This window comes from Ursus maritimus, unplaced genomic scaffold (assembly GCF_017311325.1).
Source record: "Ursus maritimus isolate PB19 unplaced genomic scaffold, ASM1731132v1 scaffold_21, whole genome shotgun sequence".
In the NCBI taxonomy this organism is placed as follows: Eukaryota; Metazoa; Chordata; class Mammalia; order Carnivora; family Ursidae; genus Ursus; species Ursus maritimus.
The window spans coordinates 48480637-48500427 of NW_024424564.1; the positions used below are offsets into that span (position 1 = coordinate 48480637).

At 39.9% G+C, this 19791-nt stretch overlaps 1 protein-coding gene across 1 annotated transcript in view; it reads left to right on the top strand.

Annotated features, from left to right (window-relative positions):
* LOC121104370 overlaps nt 1-19791 on the top strand; it is a 143097-nt gene that overhangs the window by 1113 nt on the left and 122193 nt on the right. The gene's annotated exons all lie outside the window — the stretch shown is intronic.

Genomic DNA, 19791 nt, shown 5'->3' on the forward strand with positions numbered 1-19791 from the left:
CCCTGCCTGCGCGGGACCTGCGTGACAGCGTGAACGCGTACCCCTGCTTAATCCAGGCCGGGAGGGGGGGTGTGGGGGAGTGTCGCACCCCTCACCCCAGAGCCCTGCGGCGTGGCCACCGTCGAGAGGCGATTCAGGCTTTCCGCGAGGAAATGGCACGACACGGCACGAGGAGTGTTTTCTGTCTCCCTCTGAGCCGGCGCCCCTTAGGTTCAAACTAGCGGGTTTGTTAATCCTCGGGGGACTAAATACTCTACAGTGGCTGAGGACACCCAGTAACCGTAGCTTCTTGTTAGGTGTCTTAAGTAAGGACCAGCCCATCCTCAATTCTTTAGGCACAGTGTACCGGTCTCAGTCTTTTGAGGTTCCTTGCTTTCTCATGTATCTTTTGGCTGTTTTATTACTCTTTAGCGTCTATGCTAGAAATTGTGCGAGGAGTAAGACGAATTTCAAAGTGGTCATTTGTATTACAATATAAGCAAAATTATGCAATAAAATTGGCCAGAGATGTTTCCCCATAGTGAATAAAACGTTATTGGTCGCCTTCCTCCCCACTCCCAGGAGTTAAGCGTACAGAAATAAAGTGTATAAAAATCTTGCGTCCTAGCATTTTGTGAAAGTTTAAGAATAGAGGCTATTTTCTTCATTGTTGTGGGGAATTTCAGTGGACGGTAGCTTCCTGTTGATTTGGAGAGGCATCAGTGATCTTGGCTTTGAAACTGTATTTATTGTTTTAGTAGTGTTATGTAAATGCCTCTTTAAAAGCAGAACTTTTAGCACGTTGTCTTGCACCTCTACGGCGTGCAGTATCACTGTAGGTAGGTCGTGGGAGGGATATGAATGTAGTAGGTCCCTACGCTAAGGGATCCAGAACACAGATCAGACTGGCTTGTCCTACTTGTGGCATAGCAACGATAATATCGCTGCCTTTATATTTGCTTCGTTCCTGGCCGTTTTTAGGTGCTTGTCCCAAACATCATTATTTGAGCAGAATAGTTTCTGATAGGACTTAAGAAGAAAAGATCAAGCTGCATTTCTAAGGTGGTATATAAATGCCATGCCCTTGAAAAAATAATTTGTTTCTTCATTCAAATAGAAGCACTTAAAAGTATTTTAAGTCAGAACATTACCATTTGTTCAAATGATAGTAAAAATGTTAACTAACATTTATTGCATTCTTCTAATATGCCAGACTCTCCGTATTTTTTTTCTAGTCCTTACCTCAAGCCTGTCATGTAGGTGTCATTACTGTTTTGTGGCTAGGAAAAAAGACCCTCCAAGAGCCGCACAGCTAGCAACTTGAAGGGATAGATTTAGTCTCAAGTCAGCCTGGTTTCAAAGCCTGTGCTTATCCCATTTTGCCTCCTAACTTACCCAGAGGAAGAAAGGCAGAAAGGACATTGAAAAGTAGACAGGAAAAGAAATGAGAAGTGCCACTGACGATGAGGCTGCCCATACCTAACTTAGGAAGTTAATATTAAACTCATTCTTAGTTTTTAGGAATTAAGAACATTTTTACGAAATTAAATTCCAGCTTTGTTTTCACTTCTTACCTGTTTGATTTTTATAAAGATAAATAAAAATGCATTTAATTCAGGGGGTCAAGACTTTCAGAGCCCTTTGTGCAAATCTCTACTTCAGTACCTTGTTGCTGTGGTAAATCCTGTGTGCTCTTCCAGGGATCAGGCATTACTCACTTTTGTATCTAGGACAGTGCTTGGCACATAATAGGAACACAGTGAATGTTAGCTAAGGAGCAGAGTTAAAAATGTAATGACTTCAGGTTTGTTTTAGCAGTTTTAGTTTAATGGGACAATAAGAAAGTCAGTAGTGCATGTGCAAAATGCATGCTCTAAAAGAATACTGGAATGGAACCACTCGTGGTGTGGAAGGTTGGCTCTGCCAGTTTGCTAGATCTCCCAGTTCCCCTTATCTGTTTGAGCTATGTGCCATTCTGTTCTTCCTTTCACCTCCGGAGTTCTAAAAGAGGAGGCTGTACTGACTGCTTTCCTTCACTGCTCTAGTTATTTTTTGAACCTTTGCAGCTTGGCTTCCGACCTTACCACTCACTGAGGCTTTTTCCAAGGTTGCCAGTTACCTAATGGTGAAAATTCCCAAAGCATCTTTTCAGGATTTATCCTGTTATGTCTCCCTGCAACAGTCAGTCCTTCTGACTACTTCCACCCCTTTAAAAATAACAGTTACATTAGCTTTTAGTGTACAGTTCTACGAATGTTAACACGTGTATAGATTCATGTAACCACCACCACTATCAGGATACAGAGTGGTTCCATCATCCCCCCCCCCCCGAAAACTTCCTCATACTATATTCCTTTTGATTCCCTTTCCTCCCGACTTCTATCCCAGAGATAAACAAACACCAAGGGTCAGACTTACGCTCCTTTTGTTGTTGTTGTTTTATTTTTCTCTGTCTCCTCCTGGAAAGTGTTATTTACTTTTGGCACTTAAAACTATCACGTTTGTATCTGCTAGCCTAACATATCCATGTCTGACCTCTCTTCTATACTCCAGAACAACGTCAATATTTACCTGCTGGCATACTCAGTATGTTTAAAGTTTTGTTTAACTTTGCCTCCTAAACCAGCTCTTCCATCAGATTTTTCTCTACGTTTTGGTGTTGCCATCCTCCTCCCTGCTTGCAACCCTGGAACACTTGGAGGGCCTTATAATAAACTCTCTTATCCCAGACCTGGAATCCTGCTACTCAGCTACAAATATTGGCTCCTGCCCCTTTGCTGCCGAGCTGGCTCCCATTCAGTAGTCTGAGCAAAGCATAGGTAATTGGAGTACTTAGAACGCCATCGGGATTGGACGACTTCTCTGGTCAAAACCCCTTATGGCTTCCCATTGCGCTGAGGCTCTTGGGTTTTTGTTTTTCATCCTTTGAGGCTCTGTAAGATCTGGCCTCTGCCTGCTCTCCAACCTTCCCTCATTTCTTTTTTGGTCCACCCCCCTTTCGGATGTCCCAATTATTCAGTCTTTCTTTCTTTCTTTTTTTTTTCCCCTCCTTTTTAAGATTTCATTTATTTATTTGACAGAGAGCATAAATAGAGGGGGGGGGGCAGCAGGCAGAGGGGGAGGGAGAAGCAGGCTCCCTGCTAAGCAGAGAGCCCAATGTGGGGATGTGGGGCTCAATCCTAGGACCCTGGGATCATGACCTGAGCCAAAGGCAGACGCTTAACCGACCTAGCCACCCAGGTGCCCATCAGTCCTTCTTTCAATGCCTTGAATTACCCAAGCCTTTTGCAGGCTTAAGGTTTTTGTACATACCACTCTCCTGGTTCGGACTGTTCTTCCCCTGCTTCCCCCCTAATCTTAACCCACCTGACTTCAGGGTTCAGATTAAATTGTCACTTCTTCAGAGACTCTTTCCTTTATGACCTCCCACCACCCCCCATCCACCCTCAGTCAGGTCTTTCAGAGCTCCTGTTCCTTTTTCATAGCTCTCACCACAATTTGTGATTCAGGACCATGTCTGTTTTGTTTCCCATGTCTCCAGAGCCGAGCCAAGTATCAGGCGTACAATAAACTCCCAGTAAATATTTGTTGGCTGTGTTGTGAGTCCGGATTTTGCTTTATAATTTATTACTTTCTTGTCCTTTCTGGTAGCCTTGCCTTCTACATCCTACCTTCTCTGGGACTTGATCTCACTGCTGGAAGTCCTGCCACACAGAGATCTGAAATTGCCGAAGAGACACTGATCGTGTTCTTCTGAATTGTACCTCTGCCTGGGAGCCCTTACCACTGAGCCATACTAGATCTAACCTAGACTGGCAGAGCTTGCTAAGTCCACTGAGCTGTGCACCTTGGTTATCCGTGCTGGGGCCAGCGCTTGCAGCTGTTACTCTTCGTTCACCAACCCCTGCTCTTGATTTCTTCTTCCTCTCTCCACCCAGCCTGCAGCGTCTAAAGACCTTGTCTACTTTCCGGCTGAGCCTGCTTACCCTTTGACATTTGCCAGCCTTTTGACATTGACAACTGCCTCCAGTGTCTTGACCCTACAGATTGCCCCCGCACTAATCTTCCTGAAACAGTGCTTGTTTATGTTTCCTGCCCCCTCCCCAAATCTACCACAGACACTTAAGGTTGAAAACCTTCGGTGGTGTTTCATTGCCTAGAGGGCTTAACTTCTGTTAGCTTGTTATTTCAGGCACTTTGGGCTAGCACTGTCCAATAGAATTAGAATGCAAGCCACAAATGTGAGCCACATATGTAATCGTAAATACTCTAGTACCCACATTTAAAAAGTAGAAAGGGTGAAATAGATTTTCATAAAATCTTATTTACTTCAATATATCCAAAATATTTTATGTAAACGTGTAATCTGTAAAAAAATTATTGAGAAGTTTTACATTTTTTTCCATCTTAGGTCTTTGAAATCTGGCATGTATTTTTCACTTCATCTCAATTCAGACTAACCATTTTTTAAGTGCTCAGTAGCCACCTCTGGCTAATGGCTACCATGTTGGACAACAGAGCTCTAAACCACGTCCTCAACATAGTTGGAGAGCTGTACCTAGGTATACCTAGGTAATTCCAGCAACTAGCCTTTTGATAACTGTATTCCCCTTATCTACAACCAGCTCCTCATCCAAATATGCTAACCTTCCTTACTTGGGAATCCCAAGGTATCCCTAAACTTCACTTCTCACCATTTCCTCTGACCCTTTAACCTAATTTTTGTGTGTGTGGGTGTTTTTCCATATAGTAATTACTTAGAATATTTACCAGTTTGCATTATTCTCTGGGGTAGAGTTAAAGTATTTTAATAACTGATATTTAACAAGGCATGGGCACTGACCGATGGAAATAAGTGCCTGATGAATTAGAACTGATGGCAGCTCTGCACAGCCTCTGTGTTCTCATCTGTGTGAATCTGCTGAATTACAGCTCTTATTGTCCTGAGTTGTGTATGGTTGGCTCCTCATAAGACTGTGAGTTCCTCGAAGGCAGGCTTTTGTCCTCCTCATCTTTGCATCCCTTACAGCTCCTGTCCTGGCCTGTAGTGGGCAGTCTATCAATATTTTAAATAAATGAACAAATGCTACCTTATATCTTGTTTTATTCTATGCTCAATATTTTATCTTTCCAAATAGAAACTAAAATAGAAGTCCTCTCAGGACAGAGATCATGGCTTATGAAAGAGTATATGGGATGTTTTCTTGATTGTCTTCGTAGGAACATTTTTTCTGAATGAAGATTTGCTTTAAAAAAATAACTGTTGGGGGGTGCCTGGTTGGCTGGCTCAGTTGGTTAAGCATTCGAGTCTTGATCTCAGATTCATGAGTTCACGCCCCGAGTTAAAAAAAAAAAAAAAGATATCAAGAAAATAACTGTTGGGTGCCTGGCTGGCTCAGTCAGTGGAGCATGCGACTCTTGATCTCAGGGTTGTAAATTCAAGCCCCATTTTGAGTGTAGAGAGTACTTAAAAAATAAAATCTTTAAAAAAAATTAAAATAACTGTTAAAGGGCACCTGGCTGGTTCAATCTGTAGAGCATGTGACTCTTGATCTTGGGGTCCTGATGTTGAGCCCCATGTTGGGGGCTTAGGGGTTACTTAAAGTTTGTTAGTGCCCATTGGTGATGGTTAAAAAGTTGAATGAAGATTTAAGAAATAAAAACTGTTTAGATATTATTATAGGTTTTCAGGCTGGGTCAGAAATGAGGTTTGGCTTTAATTTAATGAGACTTATTTTCTTTTGTGGTTTTTAAACTGGCTCAGAGAGCAGCTTCAAAAGAGCTCCTTGGAATTAATGCATACTTTTCCAAAGTTAGGAGTGCAGCTGGTTTTGGAAAGGCTCTGCACCAGGAGTTAAAAGTCCTGGGTTGCTTTGTGGTGCAGACATTTGCTTGTGTACGTATCATATTCCAAGCACAGGAATGAATGAGAATTCAAAACTATAGTAGTATGAAAAAAAATGCCCCTTTAACATGGAGACAAAATGATTAATTCTTCCTAGGAAGATTTAATTTTTCTCTGCTCCATTATATCTTACTCATTTCTAGCATGGACTACACTATATCATGTTTCTAGGTCTGTCTCACTAGATCGAACTTTTCTTTAGCAGAAGACTCTTGGATTCATCTCTGCTTCCCTAAGCACACACTGTACTGTGCTTGCCGTATTGTACGCACTCAAATGTTTACTGAATAAATAACCTCAAATAAGTTACTTAGCTTTGCAGAACCTCAGTTTTCTCTTTTGTAAGTAGGGAATTCTGTGCCTCAGAGAATTGTTGAAGCTGCAACAAGAATAATCTTTTAAAACTATGTATCTGTTCTGTATATGTTATACCCGAAATGTAATTACTCAAAAAATAAGTGTAAATCTGATCATATTTGTCCCCTATTTAAAACTGTTAATGAGTCCCAAAAGCCTTGGATCTGCCTTTCGGAATATAAACTTCACAAAAAGAAATAACTGGTCTCTCATGTTCACTGACTACCCAGTGAAGGCCCTGCCTCATTTCCTGTCACTCTCCCATTTGCTGCCTGAACTCTCACCACACTGACCCTCTTCTGGTTCCTGAAATGCATATTTCTCTTCACTCAAGTTCTGGAAGTCCACCTACCTGACCTTAGTTGATGCCTCTTCAATCCCCCAAGCTCAGTTTATATGTCACTTCTTTAGTGACTTCCTAATCATCCCCACCCCAGATTAGATGTACTTCTTTTTTATTTTTTTAAGGTTTATTTTTAAGTAACTTCTATACCCAACATGGGGCTCAAACTCACAATCCTGAAATCAAGAGTCACATGCTTAACCAACTGAGATAGCCAGGCGCTCTTAGATGTGCTCCTTTTAAACACTCAGAACACTTAACAGAATTGTAATTAAGTAATAATTTAATTTGTGTAGTTTCTTTGCTAGAACATAGCTACGTGAATAAAAATACCTTGTCTGATTTGTTCATGTTGGTATAACCAGTATCTAGCACTATAAGTTGTGCATAGTAGGTCCTCATAAATATTTTCAAATGAGGTTAGGAAAGAGAACTAAAAATTGAATTTAAAAAAAGTAGCCATTAAAAAAAAAGTAGTCATTCTAACAGTTTAAATAAATATATGGGGACAGGGAGGTGCTTTCCTTTTTAAATTGTCTCCAAGTTCTTTTTTTTTTAATTTCTAGTTGAAATTGGTAAACATTTGAAGATTACAGAAAGAATATTGTTCTTAAACTTTTTAATTTGTCTGAAAATCTTACTTATTTTAGAGTTTAGTGAGTATCCTTTTAATCCTTATTAGTAGAAATGATCAGAGTGGTTATTCCTTTTTAAATCTTATGGGGCACCTGCCTAGCTCAGTTGGTGGAACATGTGACTGTTGCTCTCCGGGTGGTGAGTTTGAGTCCCACGTTGGGTGTAGAGATGACTTAAAAAAAAAAAAATCTTTCAAAAAAATAAAGAAATAAAAATAAAATCTTTTTTATATGTTTGGGACTAGGATGACTACAATTTCACTGAACATTTGTGTGTGTACTATGTGCTGAATGTTATTAGAAGCTTGGACTACAAGATGGGGCACCTGGGTGGCTCAGTCGATTGGGTGTCCAGCTCTTGATTTCTGCTCAGGTCATGGTCTCAGGGATGTGGGATTGAGTCCTTCGGGGAGCGGGGAGGGGTGCACCTCTGTGCTCAGGGGGGAGTCTGCTTCTCTCCCTCTCCCTCTGCCTGGCCCCCTGCTTGGGTGTGCCCTCTCTCCCTCTCTCTCTCTCTCTCTCTCAAAATAAATAGATTTTGAAAGAAAGAAGAGAAAGGAAAAGGAAAGGAAAGAAAAAGAAGCTAGGACAAGAATGGGATGAGAAGAGATCTTTGTTCCCAAGGATTGCACAGCCATGTGGGTGAGGCAGACTTGGACACACATGAGTGCCATTTGGTGTAATCAAAGCTGTGATAGACATTGCAAGGACTGGGACGGGGGGGGGGGGGCGGGGGGGAAGGAAAATCATCAATACAAGTGGAGGTCAAGAAAGCCTTTCCAGCATAGGAAACACTCCCAGTAAGTCATGGAAGAAAAGAGCACTTCAGGCAGCAGGACCAGCCTGTGCAGAGTCACAAAGGAGCACGTGTAACGTAGGGAGAGGATGGCTAGCACAGTGATATGCTTCATAAAGCTGGTCTGGGGGTACAGGGCCAACGGCTGACTTATAGGCTGTGACATGTCAGACTCAGACTCTTAGATTATGTTGCATTTCAGTACTGGAAATGATCTTAGAAATAATGATGTGATTCTGTATATTTGCATTCATAAAGGCATTATAATGTGCCATTCAGTGTCAACTATACTAAAAAAACAAAAACAAAAACAGTAGCATTCAAAGATTAGTCGTAAACCAGAATGGTGCTTGTCACTGTACCTATAGCTATGCAAATGACATCAGATGGAGCTAGAAAGTGGTGACTCACTGAGCTTATCTGTAGGAGCCCAGAGAGTAAAGGAAGTGACCTCTTGCTTGACTCCCTGAGGTGAGTGTAGATCCATCTCTCCAGGCATCTCCAGATGTTGAACCAGGGAAAGGAGCACCCAGAAGAGCCCCTGGGTGCGTGTACATTTCTACAGCTTGAAGGTGGTTATGTATCTATAAATCTCCAGTTGGTTCACTGAACTAGCATTAGTTTAATTTGATTCTCGACCCAAGTTGAAGAAAGGAAAGTTGTTGACTGGAAAACTAGCATATTTTCCTTCATTTTACTCCTCTTTAGTTCATCAGTTCTTTGCTTTCTTGTCACTTCCATACCTCTTTCTCAGCCCGGTTACTCTTGAGTAGCACCTCCTTTCCCTCAACCACCCCCCTCATCTCTTGCCATCTTTCTTTCCATTATCACTAAGCTGTTTTCACTTGGAGTTTTGGGATGCCTGTACTTTGTTGGCTAACCAGTGTTTCTCAGCTTTGTGTGTTCAGAGCTTGATACTTTCAGAATGAAAAGAACTGCTAAGCTCTGGTAGTGCTCGTGACACTCAGAAGATGTTAACTGACCCATTGCACTGTCAGTTGCTATAAATTCTGTGCGTTCATTTATGAACCTAGATCGCAAGGGGTGAAAGAGACAATGGATGGTAGGGAGAATTATAGCAGTGAGTGTAGTTTATTTCAAGATGTTTGGAAAGGGGCACCTGGGTGGCTCAGTTGGTTGAGCGTCCAACTCTTGATTTTGGCTCAGGTCATGATCTCAGGGTCGTGGGATCCAGCCCTGTGTTAGGCTCAGTGGGATGTCTGCTTGAGATTCTCTCTCTCTCTCCCTCTCCCTCTGCCCTTCACCCTGCTCTCCTTTTCTCTCTAAAATAATAAAAAAAATAAATCCTTTTTAAAAAGACGTTTGGAAAAGAAGAGAAGGAGACAATGAAAGCAGGGCAAGGTGGAGAAGACAGCAAGTTAAGGTGTGATAGAAGATCTGCTTAAAGGTGTGTAGCAAGGACCCAGGAGAGAAAGAAAAATTGAAACTGCTTGAATGAAGGTCGCAGGTAATCCATAGGGCAAGGCCACCAGATTCCTCTCAAGGGCATGGGTGGAGTGATAATCCTTAGAAGTTCCTTGTAGTTCCTCAACTAGAGAAAAGGGAGAAGTCGGGGTTCTTTCTTGGTACCTTGAGCTCAAAACAAGTTTATGCTGCACTGGCACCCAACAGAATGATTTGCACATAATAGGTGTAGACATTCTAAGAGATAAATTCACAGAATGGAAAGAAAATATTGATTATAACTTTGAACTTGTTCTAATTACCTGATCACACTGTGTAGTTTATGACAAATGAACATGTTTATTAATAACATGCTTATTAATCCTTTACCTATTGAATAGGACAGGTTATATTGTATTCTTTCCCTAAAAGTGTTAATTTATTAAATGTGTATATTTAAAATATACCACAATTTTTATAATGCTGTTTTAGCATGTCCTTATTTTAAAAACAATACTGAGAACCTCAAAAAGTGGAAGTGGATCAATCTTCCAATTTTAGGCCCAGGTCAGTATATCAAGAGAAATGTTTCGAGCATCTGCTGGGTTCTGATGTGGGAGGAAGGAGATAGAAAGTAAAAAGATGAAAACTGAGGCCCTCCAAGGAGCTAGATATTTTTCCTCCTGTGAAAGTCTTGTAGACGGTGTATCATGCTCAGTGGTATCCTCTTCATGAGGAGATCTTTTACCCCGATGTGTATCTCTCTCTCTCTGTGGAACTTCTGAGTAAAGAATCTCTACCCTTAGATGTACCAACAGATTTTAAAATAAATCTCTTCCTAACTACTCTTTTGTCAACCTTTTCACTATAAAAGTTCTATATTTTTATACCAGAGTATTTAAAAATGTATGATGTTTGTATTTTGCAGTTTGGCTCTAGCCCCTTAAACAAGTGGACACACTACTGATTCTCACCTAAGCCACGCAGGTGGGTCTGTGGAGGAGGTCTTTCTATGCCCTCACATTCCCGTTCCTGAAACACAGACCCAGAGGGGAAAACATTACTTTTAAAACTCCAAGAGAATTAGTGAAAAGGCTCTTTGTAGAAATAACAAAAACAAAACAATAGAGTGAAAATGCAAAACGCATCACATTTCAAGCCAGTAAGAGCTGGTTTGAAAACTTTAAAAAGGGGACCCTGTGCCCCACACACAGCTTGTGAGTCGGCCTCAGCACATTGTGACACCGCCCTACGCTTCCTGAACCTGCCAGAGCCCCGGCTCAACACTGATGTTTTGTGTTTGCTTTGGAAGCGGATGCTTGCTAGACTTCTATTTACTGTACTTAAAAATGCGTATTTAATGTCATTTTCTCTTGTGTTCCTTTAACCTCCCGAAGACTTGGGAATTGTCATTCAGGGTGCTTTTAAGGCAGGTCACTCTGGAGAGGGGCCTCTGCTTCCCCTCCCTTAAAAGTTGTTGACCCTATTGGGTGCATCACTGGTAACCCACCCTCCCAATTCCTGAATCTCAAAATCCTGAAACATTGAATCTTGGACTGTTGTCATATTCTTTAGCTCCTTTCTCTGTGGCTTTGGACCTTGAGTCTCTCCCTTTTTGTTTCCATGCCACCATCCTGATTCTAAGTCATCCTCAGGCTATGGCCAGATTATTAAAATAGCTTCCTGTCAGTTGTTCTGTTCCTAGTTTCTCCCCAGAAAACATTTCCTACGTGTTATTTTCTTATCAACCTGTGCGTTCTTGTTCTATGAAATCCAGACACCCGTGTCTGAGCCCACCTCCTTTACTGCTTTCATCCGTCAACTGTCACTCTCTACTTTTGAATCTTTGCCTTCTCCCATACAGTCTTTTCTCTGTTTTCTGTATGATTTTCTCCCTTTTGTCCTCATACTTTATGAAAGGCTATTCCTTATGTAAAATATTCTCCCAGTTTTGGGCTTCCAAACCATATTGCTTCTTAACTCTCAGAAAGCGTTCTCTAAGCTTTTCTTCCTGAAAGCCTTTCTTCATTAAAGCTCTCTTTCGTTTGGACACAGTTTGTTTTCATCAATATGATTGAATGAACTGAACAAATAAACTTTGCTAATTTCATCATTTTTAGTGGCATTTTTGTTGGTTCTGTTGTTGTTGTTGTTTTTACCTGTACAACTATATCGTTTACAAAGAAAGTCAGTTTTACTTTCTAACCTTCGAGTTCTAATTCTTGCCTTATTGTGCTGGCTGGGACCTCAAGTACCAGGCTGAATAGAAGTATGAATGGGCTTCCTTGCTTTTTTTCCCAGTCTTAGTGGGAAAGCATTATACCATTAAGTATGATGTTAGCTGTGTTTTCCCTAATTACTTAGTTACTACTCAGCTGAATACTAGGGAGGTCCGCCTCTCTGGAGTCCTTCCTCTGTGTAGCTCTTTCCTCTCCAGTACTGTACGCTGCAAACCCTCACTGCCTTGTCTTTCCCAGAATCTCAGCTGCATCTCCTCAATTAAGGGAGGTCTCTAAGTTCTACCTGGGTTTCTCCTCCCTGCTTGGTGCCCTGGAATCTTTCCCTAGGCAGCAAGCTAGGGCAATTGCAAGGGCTCACCTTGTTTGTTGACCATCTCTTAGGGATCACTGTACTTCCTCGCCTGATGTCGTGTTTTGAAAACTGTTGTTTATATATATATTTTTTTTTTTAAGATTTTATTTGTTTATTTGACACAGAGAGAGACAGCCAGCGAGAGAGGGAACACAAGCAGGGGGAGGGGAGAAGAAGAAGCAGGCTCCCAGTGTAGGAGCCTGATGTGGGGCTCGATCCCAGAACGCCAGGATCACGCCCTGAGCTGAAGTCAGACGCTTAACGACTGAGCCACCCAGGCGCCCCTGTTGTTTATATATTTCATCCAGTTTTTTAGTTGCAAAGGTACATCTTACCACTGTTACTCCACCTTTTCTGAAAGTGGAAGTGTCCTTCCTCTTTTTAAAACATCTGAAGAATTATTTAGGAGTTGCTTCCAGAGTGTGAGATACTCTTTGGAATTTCCGTAGGGGAAAATCTTCATTCTTTTAGGGTGGATTTGATTTTGGGGAGCAACCAAGAACTATTTTGCAGGTCTGGTTAAATGATTTGTCTGGGCAGTACTAGTTGGGGTCCAAAATGAGTTCAAAGTAATGAAGCAGATTTCCTTGTGTGTGGTTTGTAAACTGGTTTGGAAGCAAAATAGGAGTTGCAAAGTATTTTCAGTGATGGCAACCTGATTGAGATAAATACCTATAAAACTTCTTAGAAGTATGTATCTTGAGGGGCACCTGGGTGGCTCAGTCGTTAAGTGTCTGCCTTCGGCTCAGGGCGTGATCCCGGAGTCCTGGGATCGAGCCCCACATCAGGCTCCTCTGCTAGGAGCCTGCCTCTTCCTCTCCCACTCCCCCTGCTTGTGTTCCCTCTGTCGCTGGCTGTCTGTCTCTGTCAAATAAATAAATAAAATCTTAAAAAAAAAAAAGAAGTATGTATCTTGAAAAATAACTTCCTTTTGAATGTTTCTGTATATTGATTGGTATATATTTAATATCAGTTTATATTTACAACTTGGACTTAATTGCTTCTTAGTAAGCTTTCTTAAATTGTTCTTATGTGATACTCTCTCTCCCACTTGATTATAAACTCAGAGACCTCTGGATACTTACGAACATTGTCTGACTATGCTGTACTCAACTGTGGAAGCTCCTTAAATCAGGATAGTTAACTAATCTGTAAGGAAACTAAGATCACCCTGTCAGAATACATTGCATGGTATAAAGGATGTAAAATTGGGTTTTGATACCTGTGTAGCATTATTAATACTTTCATAATTTAAATTTGAAGTTATCCCTATAAGATACTGAATTCCAGTAGCATGAACACATACCTCTATCTGTCTTAAGCGGTAGGAATTATGTGAATGACCTAGTTCAAAGCGATGCCTTGAATCTGGATCTGTTACGTAATTAACCGAGGACTATCCTTAAAACCTACTGACTGGCATATATGCTGCATTTTGTGCAGTCTTCATCACTGAGTAGAATTCTTTTCCCACGGTCTTTGTTTTCTAGCACCTGAAGGTCCTGTTAGTCCCACTCCCAGCTCCCATTAAAAAATAATGGCTTTTAAAAAGTATTCTTAATGGATTAAATTCTTAGATTTTTTAATTTTCAACATTGACTTTCTTTAATTTCCTATTTTTAGTTAACTGACTTTATAGCTTTACAGTTCTTTTTTAGTAAATCTCGTAGTAGAGAGTTGGTTATTCTTACTTACTTGGTGTCCTCCTGGCTTGCTCTTTATCCTTGATATTCTCATATTTAAATTCTTATATATGACATGGACTTTTTATATCCTAATTTACCCTGAAGTTTTTAATTTTTAGTTTTAATTAATGTAGAATTCTACGTATCAGTGATGTTCTCATATATACTATTTCTGAGGGCTGTATGTGTTTCATGGATAGTAAAAACTCAATTTAGTAAATAATAGTGGTAAAGAGAGCCTCATCCTTCTTCTCTAGGATATAGCAACACCCAGTTTTGCTACTAATGTTGCTTTAAGGAGTGTTTTATTTTTTGGTCTTTTTTTTTTTTTTTTTTTGAGTATAACTTTGTGAGAGCTTCCTTTAGACAGAAATAATTTGGGGTTCTTCTGTATCCCACACATTTATTAAAAGAGGTTTTCACTGCTTTCATGTCTCCTGGTTGTGAAATAAGGTTCCTGTTTGGTTGCATTGTTTCTAGCATTTGTTAGTTGTGTGAGAGTGGGGGAGGGAGGGAGGATTGGTGTAGAGTTAAAAAAAAAATTTTACCGATTTTGTTTTATGTAGATACAATGGTTTAAAATATAGTACTGTATTTATGTTTATTAAAATGTTGATTCTGTCCCTATTTTTCATATAAAATCTTCTAAATTACCCTGCATTGTAATTAATTATAGGTTTTTAGTAGTCTTATGTCTTAGTTCTTGCTTTAATCTGGTTTTTCAGTTTTCTTTCCATAATAGAGACCTTTGAGTTTTGTAGGCTTTGTTATCATTTGTCATTTAGTCATATATTATAATAGAAATGATACGTAACTGGGCAAAAATATATAATTTTCCTTAGTTGTGGATGTTCTATTTCTTGACTTTTATTTTGTGTTCTATTCCTTGATAACTACTTGGACTATGCGACTTCATTTTGATTTTGATTCTTTTAATGATTTGAATTGGTTACTTGTTCACTTTTAAAATCTGTGTTCCTCTTTGATACATTAAAAAAATCTTATGCCGTTTGTCTTTTTTTTTTAAACATAGAAAAAGCATATTGACAGAGGTCTGCTTTTTTAATTTTACTGTCTTTAACCCATTCTGATACCACCCTCCTGCCAGAGATGATACCACCCTTCTGATTTTAATGCTGCCTTCAGAGAGAGGTTGGTTTAAAGTAATGTTGGAGTGGTATAAAATGTTCTCACTGGGGTGGTTGGGTGACACAGTCCGTTGAGTATCCAATTCTTGGTTCCGGCTCAGGTTGTGAGATGGAGCCTGTCTTGGGCTCCACGCTCGGCAGGAGTCTGCCTGAGATTCTCTCTCCCTCTCTCTCTCTGCACCTGCCCCCTCATTGCTTGTGTGGTCGTTCTCTCTTTCTCAAATAAATAAATTTTTTAAAATGTTCTAATAATGCAGTTATAGGTTTACAGATATTTGAAGTAGAATATTTTTAATAGTGGTAAGTTTTTAGAAAAGAGAAATTAGTTCAAATTATAAGACTATTTTCAGGAAAAATTGTGTATTTCAGTGGAGGCCGACAGGACCATTTTAATAAAAAGCCATTTTTGGGTTCGTAGTCCTTTATTGGAAACTGTAAGGGCCATCAGTATTTTAGAATTCAGATTTTTTTTTTTTAATTTTTAGAACGCTAATAAGATGCTTTACCGTAATTATGTAATGGCCCTGCAGAGTTAGGGGCAGCACTTCATAGTCAAATACATTAATATTTCGGCAGCCAAAGCTATGACTGTTCTGACTTTAGTGGGTAGACTATAAATAGTCTCATGTCAGTTCAGGTCAGATATTGCTGCCAATTAAGTTCAGATCAAGTTTTTCTTCCAGATGAATTACAAAAAACTGGTGGTTTTGAGAAGTTTTTGGATTTGGTAATTGTGGCTAAGGGATTATGAGTATTTACTTTCCTAGCTCTAATGTTTGGTTACTTTTGTTACCTTCAGAAAATGAAACCTGCTGGGCGCCTGGGTAGCGCAGTCCTTAAGCGTCTGCCTTTGGCTCAGGGCGTGATCCCGGCGTTGAGGGATCGAGTCCCACATTGGGCTCCTCTGGTAGGAGCCTGCTTCTTCCTCTCCCACTTCCCCTGCTTGTTCCCTCTCTCACTGGCTGTCTCTCTGTCACATAAATAAGTAAAGTCTTAAAAAAAAAAAGAAAATGAAACCTGCTTTCCTTTTTTTTCTCCTACAGGATATGAGATTAAATCTGTTTTCTACAGGCCAGTTAATAGAAATTAGGACACCTCTTCACAAAGCTTGATCCCTTAGGCGGCTGTCACGGTCACATGGCACTTGTACACTTCTCTGGCTTTATGTTAAGAATCTCCTAGTTCCTTTCCCCATTCTCCTTTCATAAGTGCTTTGTGGTAATAAATAGTAAAGTAAAAGGATTTAAAATGTGCTGTACTTCACATAAAATATATCCTATCTCGTGTAATAAGGTTTCAGACAGGCTTTCTCTGAACCGACCTTTCCTACTATCAGCTAATGTGGTAGCTTTAAAAATAAATCTAGAAGGAATCCATGCTTATGGTAAAACAAAAATCCAATGTTAACAAAAGTGTAAGTAAAAAGTAGAAGCTTTCTCCTGTCCTGTGGCATTCCTCACCCAGCCAGTTTTTGACCACTTGTTTTATAGCTTTTCTAGGGGTTTGGATCCTTTTTGGTTTGTTTGTTTTATTTTGTTTTTGTTCAGACATTCCAGAGGACAGTTCGGGAAATTCCGATTAGGCATTATAAGCCCACTTGGACTGAGTTTGTGTTCATTATGTGTTAAACCGTGGAGATGGCCTTTTCTGTTCTACTGGCATGTATAAATTTTATTTCTAGAGCTGTTTGTTCAGGGCGCCTGGGTGGCTCAGTCAGTTAAGCCTCTGCCTTCAGCTCCAGTCATGATCTCAGGATCCTGGGATCGAGCCCCACATCAGGCTCCCTGCTCAGCGGGGAGCCTACTTCTTCCTCTCCCTCTGCCTGCCGCTCCCCCTGCTTGTGCTCTCTCTCTCTCTGTCAAATAAATACAATCTTTTAAAATATAGAGCTGTTTTTTCAAACTGCATCGTTATGAAATGTTAATTAAATACATTTCTTAATATTGTTTCAAATTGAGAGTATCTGAGTATGACCTATATGCAGAAGTAGAAATAATGACATTGATTTACTTAGCAAAAAATGATTTTTTAAAAGTCAAAAATCATACGTTATATTTGACAATGCACACTTAATTTTAAGGAGCACTTTTAAGAAGTGGCATGTTAGCTCATTTGCCAAGTTGGTGGTTCTCAAGGTAAGCATATGAGCAGTGGGATGCAGATGTGGTCCCAGTGATTATTCCCAAGAATATTATTGAAATTGTTTATGGGTTTTGTTTTGTTTTTTGTTGTTTTCTTTTGTTTTGTGTGAGAGGGAGAGAGAGAGAGACGGAGAGGAAGAGAGAGAATCTTAAACAGGCTCCACGCTTGGCCTGATCTCACAACCCAGACTGAGCCACCCAGGTGCCCCAAAATTGTGTATGTTTTTAAAGCCAGGGTAAATATAAGCATAATGCATCTAAACATATATGTCCTCCTGGGGAAAGTGTAAATTTTTGTTTTATATAGAATCCAGGTTTGTTTGTTTTTTTTAACGATTTTATTAAGTAATCTCTATACCCAACATGGGGCCCAGAGTCACAACTCCAAGATCAAGAGTTGCACACTCCACCGGCCAAGCATCCAGGCACCCCTGGAATCCAGATTTTTTTATTCTTTAGTTCAACAAATATTGATTGACTACTAATGCTAACTATGTGAAGAATTGGCTTAGTAAAGAGAGAATGTTGGGACATTCCAGGGGACTGTCCAGAGATTGCTAGAAAAAAAAGCTGAGAACCACTTTTCCTAAGTCATAATGAGGCTTTTTTTTTTTTTTTTTCAGATGTACCTTTTTAAATGAGGGTGTGCCTAATAAGTATTGGCTGAAATGCATTCAGCTGAAGGACATTCAGTCTCAAATTGCTTGGTCCCGATTCCCTAACTAGCACTTCCCCCACAGTACCCTATCTCACCCCTGTTGGCCCCACACACATAGGGCCTGGGTTTTTTTTTCCAGTCCTTGTACCTGGCACCATGTATGTGGAACAGTAGAAATAAGTAGTCATCAGTGTTCCAGGTTGCCTGTTTGCCAGCTTAGAACTTTCAGATTTCTTGTTTTTGCAGTGTGCGTATAGACTATTTTTTGTTGTTGTTAAGTGAAGGTCAGGGACACCGTCTTTGTCCTCTCCTCCTGAAGCCTTATTAAGATTCAGCACTGCATTGAACAGGAGCTTCTCTGACGTGGCTGGGAATTGTGGGAGCTAGAGATTTCTAAGGACTTTATGGCGAAGTTTTGGCTGATAGAATGTAAGAATCTAGGGCCTCTTTCCTTTTAGCGGTATTTTGGAGGCGCTGGAAACGCACACAGGCCTTTAACATTACAAAGAGCCTCTAGTCATTAAATGAAGTTAAAAATGCCTGTTGATGAAAGGAAACTTGACTATAAAATGTAGTAGAAATAAAACTATTAAGTGGGACCAAGTCAGGCAAAGAAAATAATCTCAAGTCATAAAAAGCCAATTAGCAAGTTGAAGAATAAAAACTATCAAATTTAAAAATACAGCTGATTATTTTAGGCAGTAAGGTAGAACTTAGAAGAGTAATATAAATTCTCCTATGGGGGCGCCTGGGTGGCACAGCGGTTAAGCGTCTGCCTTCGGCTCAGGGCGTGATCCTGGAGTTATGGGATCGAGCCCCACATCAGGCTCCTCTGCTATGAGCCTGCTTCTTCCTCTCCCACTCCCCCTGCTTGTGTTCCCTCTCTCGCTGGCTGTCTCTATCTCTGTCAAATAAATAAATAAAATCTTTAAAAAAATAAAAATAAAAAAAAAATAAATTCTCCTATGATAGGAAATGGTAAATAAGTCAATCTAATAATTTAAGAGTAAATAAAAGATTTAAATATGGAGAAACTTTAGAATATTTGAAACCAGTATATTTAAAGATGGTGGAATATTTGTTATGAATTTCAAAAACGATGTTAGTATATTAAAAATATGCTTTGTAGCTAATGTAGATTCTAAATTTTATGTGTATCATTAAGCTATTCAGATTTTCTGTTTTGTATTAATTTTAGAATTTATATCTTTCAAGGAATTTTCCTATTTTGTCAGAGTTGTGTAGTTTATTGCCATAAAGCTCTTTATAACATTTTTTTATTATATTAATGCCCATAGGATTTGGAGTGGAATGTCCTTTCCTTCATTTCTGATATTGGTAACTTATTTTCTTTCTTTTATTCTTTGGCTACAAGTTTATCAATTTTATTGATCTTCTCAAAGAACCAGCTTTGAGTTTCATAGGTTTTCTCTGTTGTCTTGCTGTTTGTTTTCTGTTGTTGATTTCCAGTTTTTTCTTTATTGTTTCATATTATTTGCTTTAGATTTAATTCGTTCTTTTTCTAACTTCTTGGAGATGGAAACTTAGGTCATTGATTTCAAACCTTTCTTTTTTCCTTTTTTTTTTTTTTTTTTTAAGATTTTATTGAGAGAGAGAGAGAGCTAGAGAGAGAACACGAGCGGGGAGAAGGGGAGAGGGAGAAGAAGAATCCCCACTGAGCAGGGAGCCCGACTTGGGGCTGGATTCCAGGACTCCGGGATCATGACCTGACCCGAAGGCAGACACTTAATCTACTGAGCCATCCAGGTCCCCACCACTTTTTAAAAAAGATTTATTTATTTTAGAGAGCACACACACACACACACACACACACACACACACACAAGTGGGAGGGACAGAGGGAGAGGGAGAGAGAATCTGAAGCAGACTCCGTGCTGAGTGCAGAACCCAACGTTGGGTTGGATCCTGGATCCCAGGACCCTGAGATCACGATCTGACCCGAAACCAAGAGATGGCCGCTTAACCAACTATGCCACTCGGGTGCCACAAACCTTTTTTGTTTTATAACAGAAGCATTTAATTCTATAAATTTCCGTCTATGTTTCACTCATTTTAATATATCATTTTCAAAATATTTTCTAATTTGGTTTGTGATATCTTCTTTGAACCATGTGTTACATATAAATT